The sequence below is a fragment of the Belonocnema kinseyi genome, chromosome 3 (genome assembly GCF_010883055.1).
Source record: "Belonocnema kinseyi isolate 2016_QV_RU_SX_M_011 chromosome 3, B_treatae_v1, whole genome shotgun sequence".
Taxonomy (NCBI): Eukaryota; Metazoa; Arthropoda; class Insecta; order Hymenoptera; family Cynipidae; genus Belonocnema; species Belonocnema kinseyi.
In genome coordinates this window covers 154,370,224-154,375,170 of record NC_046659.1, presented here as the reverse complement: position 1 = coordinate 154,375,170, position 4,947 = coordinate 154,370,224, and positions in this window count along the sequence as shown.

Below are 4,947 nucleotides of genomic sequence, written 5' to 3'. Positions count from 1 at the left end.
TTTTAATGTCATTTTAATCAAATTTTAAGCAAATTTTCACTTTTCGCGATTTTCTGCCTTTTCATCGCCGTATGGTGGGTTGAAATTTTTGTAAAAAAAAAAATCAAAACATGGTTTTCAATGTATTTTTTCCCGTAGAATTCGATTCTGAAGTCAAAAAAATAAAATTTTTCTTTATTTATTTTTTTTATTTCAAAAAAATCATGAAAAAACCGTAAAAAATGAGGTTTTTCGAGCAAAACCCCATAAAAAAGTAGCTGGACCCTACTTTTTTATTGCAAATTCGGATTCAGCGTCGAAAAATACATAAGAATATATAGGTCTGGTCAATTGCACAGACACTTTTGTTTTTTTTGTGGGCCTGTGTAATCTATTTATTTATACAATATATTTATATCATTGTTTGCGATTTCAGAGTAGTTTTTATTGGATTTTACACAGGTTTTTTTTTTAATTTCATGCTTGCAGGATGATAGAAAATTGAAATTTTTGTGCGAAGGGTCTAAATTTTTTAAATAATTTGTTAATACTTATAAACAAAGATGAAAAAAGCCTTTTTTGTTGACAAAATTCATTATTGAAAAAAATTTGCATTATATCCTTATGAAAATGGGTACTTAAGGGTTTTAGGGGCCGCTGAATACGAATCTGGACTCAGATTTTGAAAATTAAAAATGGCGGATCCAATATGGCGTCCGAAACTTGGAATATTTTTAGATTTTTTTCTGAAAATTGGTACAAGGATTTTCGGAGTCATTGATCACGAATATGAATTTAGATTTTGAAAATTCAGAAAATTGGTACTAATTCATGTTTTAGGTAAGTAGGTGTATATTTTTTCAAGCCTTAATATTCTAAATATTTGTCATTTTGAATACGGATTCAAGATCAGCGACCCCCTGCCTGTGCCAACTTTTAAAGAACAATTTAGAAATATTTTGAATTTTGGCCCGCTATTTTGAATGTCCAAAATCTAAGTTCAGATTCGTGATCAGAGATACCAAAAACCCCTGTACACCAATTTTCAAAAAAAAATTCCAAATTTTGGCCGCCACATTGGATCCGCCATTTTGAATTTAAAAAATCTAAGTTCGAATTCGTGATTAGCGACTCCAAAAACCCCTGTATACCAATTCTAAAAAAAAAATCAAAAAATATTCCAAATTTCAGTCGCCATATTGGATCCACTATTTTGAATTTTCTAAATCTGAGTTCAGATTCGTGATCAGTGATCCCAAAAACCCCCATATACCAATTTTCAAAAAAAAAAATATATGCGAAATGTTAGCCGGCACATTGGACCCGCCATTTTGAATTTTCAAAATCTGAGTTCAGATTCGTAATCAGTGACCCCAAAAACCCCTATGTACCAATTTTCATGAAAACTCATTTCCCTGAAAAATGTATGCCGGAAAGGGTTAATTCCGATTCAATAAATTTGCATAGAATTTCTCTGTATTTTAAGGAAACTAGTTCTTCAAAAAGTTCATCACGCAAACTGAAATTAATTTTATTTAATGAAAATGTTGACTAATTCATTATTTTTTATATTTTTTATTTGTGAAACAAATAAAGTCTAACAAAAGTGAATATTATAAAATTAATCAGATAAATCCAGCATATTACTATAAATATTTTCACAAAACTGAAACAACTATCCAACTCATCTCTGCAACTATATAGCCAAAAAGTATCATCCGAGTATAATGCACCCAGTCTACGCTATGAGGGTTAAGGATAAAGATATTATAACTGATGTCATTTTAAATAAAAAAAAACCTTATTTTTCATCAAAAAATGTTAAAATTCACATTAAAAAAACATTAATTTTAACCATGCTTTTTGCAATTGAATTTTGTGCTGATCGTCGCGTCGCTTCTTCCCATATATTGAAAAATTATTGCATTTTAATAAACTAGGGCTAATTTTTTTCCGAGAAAACATTCTCTACAACTCTACTGTTTTCAATTTTTAAAATAACTATAATCTTACAATATAATTATTTAAAAAATGTTTTCTACAAAAAATTGTTCTAATGATTTCAGGCATAGAAAAATTTACTTTCAAAATTGGAAACAGTACAATTGTCGAGAATATTTTCCCGGAAAAAAGCCCTCATTTATTACATTACTATCATTTTTCAAAAATTGATGAGAAGCAATCGCCAGAAAAAATTGAAAAAAATATGATTGAAATTAATTTGCTGTTGTGAATTTTAACATTTTTTATAGAAAATTTTTTTTATTTGAAATTACATCAGTTATAATATTTTGATTCTCAAAATAGAACAACTTTTTTTTCATATATTTGACTTTTGGCATTTGTATTTTGTTGTGAATTCGTTTTTGTAATATAAAATTGATCTTAAGGGCATGTGATACTTAGAAAATTGTCGCGATTTTACCAGTTTTAGGTTCCCCCGGCTTTTTTTCTAGGATAAGAAATATTTTGCCTTCAAAATCTGGGAAATGATAGCGAACATGCTAGCGGACGTCCCGACGCACTTTTTTTGTGTGGTTTTTGATCAAAAAATGTTTGATATTGCTAACAACGTGCGTGTATATTTCGAGGTTATGTGTGTTACAATTTCACCCGAGCGTTACTTCTAAACTACACAATATTTTTGACTGAAAACTTTGGACTTACAATTAAACATATAGTAACTAATCTCCCGGGACTAACCTTGTTTGTAGGCAATAAAAACAGTTTATTTCATAAATATTTTCCAGATTATCGGAAAGGAGATGAAAAACGACGTAACCTCAAAATAATGCAAATACATAAAATTTGTATTTAGCACAATAAATTTTTTTTGTTATTATCCCTCAAAAAAGAGTCTGTGGACGTCCGTTATGATATTTTATAGCATCTCCGAATTCAGTTTTAAAAATTTTTCATTTCTGTGGAAAAAAAGCCGAGGAAACAGTAAGTATCACATGCCCTTAATTTAAAATTCAACTAATTTGGTTAATAGCAGCTTTACTTTGGTTAAAAATTCATTTTATCAGGTGACGATCAATCTTCATGGTTGAAAATGTACTTATTTTGATTAATATTAGTTGTTTTTTTTTTCGTTAAAAATCAATTTTTTACTGTAAACTTAAGGGCATGTGATACTTCGTCGCGTGGTCAATCTTGAGTCGAGTACAGTTCCTCCGGCTTTTTTTCCACAAAAATAAATTTTTTTAAAACTGAATTCGGAGATGCTATAAAATATCATATATTTTTTGAGGGATAATAACCAACAAAATTTGATTGGGCTAACAAAAAATTTTATGCATGTGCATTTAATGTTATTTTGAAGTTAGGGCCATTTTTCAGCTATGTTATTCCGATAATGTAGTTTGCTGTCGTACCGATGCTGTCGGTAAGCACAAAAAGAAGTGTGTAGGGACGTCCGTGAATATGTGCGCTATCACTTTCCAAATATTTAAGAGCATGTGACACAGCTAAATACCTATATTACCGACCTCACTTTTTCAATTCACTGAATATTTTTTTGAACCTAAGAACTTTTTTTGTAAATAAAATATCGAGCTGAAACTTTGGAAAATGTATTAGAGTACAATAAAGTACGTTTAGGTACTGCATTTTGGTAGGAACTTCACTGAAAATTATTTTATCTTCTTTCTGAACCAAGACATTTTTTGAACGTTCCAACTTTTTTTATACATAAAATATCGGTCTCAAACTTTGAGAAATGCAAGAGCCGAAAGAAAACTACGTTTAAGTACAAAGCTTAATAATAAAAGATGTAAAAAAATATATTTTAACAATCAGTTCCAACGGCATCAGCCGGTAACGTTGTACACGAAAATACGAAACCTCTAGAGCCTCGCCTAGTGGCCGCCAGGTTTCGTATTTTGTGTACAACGTTACCGGCTGATGCCGTTGGAATTGATTGTTAAAATATATTTTTTTACATCTTTTATTATTAAGCTTTGTACTTAAACGTTCGAACGTTCAAAAAATATTGAGGTTCAGAAAAAAGATAAAATAATTTTCAGTGAAGTTCCTAACAAATGCAGTACCGAAACGTACTTTATTGTACTCTAATAAATCTTTCAAAGTGTCAGCTCGATATCTTATTTACAAAAAAAGTTCTTAGGTTCAAAAAAACATTCAGTGAACCGAAAAAGTGAGGTCGGTAATATAGGTATTTAGCTGTGTCACATGCCCTTAAGACAAAATATTTATTATTCTAGAAAAAAAGTCGGGGGAACCTAAAACTGGTCAAATCGATAATTTTCTAAGTATCACATGCCCTTAACCGTTGCATTTTTCAGGGTAGCCGCTGGACCGGGAAACCTGGAAAACCAGGAATTTCATGAGACCGGGAAATGACAGTGAATTTATTTTTTGACCGGGAATTTAACAAATTTTTAGAAGAAGAAAATCTGTCCAACTTTCTTTGATTTCAATCTTTTTTCAAATAATTAGTTAAATTGTAATCTTTTTTTAATTATGCTATCATTCAGTTTATAATGCTTTAATTGATAATCTTTCACTTTAAAAAATTTCCATTTTGCACTTTTAATTTTTAAGCGTAGATACATTTTAATTTAAAGAATTTTAAAATTCAGTTTTAAGTAAATAATAATTGATTTTACAAGACGATTTGGAATTAGTTCACAATTTTAGCATTTCCAGATTTTAACGTTAAAAATTAAACTGTTTCAATTGGAAAGTCTTATTAGTTAAACAAATGTAAACGCCCGATTGAAACTTTATAAACTATTTTCAATTTTAAAATAAATTCAAAATAATATATTTATAATCAAAGGCTTTTATTAAATTATAAATGTTATTTCAGTCTAAAATATTTCATTTTTAAAGCATCCGATTAAAAATTTTTCAATTGAGAAGAAGAAAAATTAATAAATATTTAAAAATGTCTGATTTTTCATTTAAAATCTGTAATTATAAATTAAAGATTAAAAACTAAAC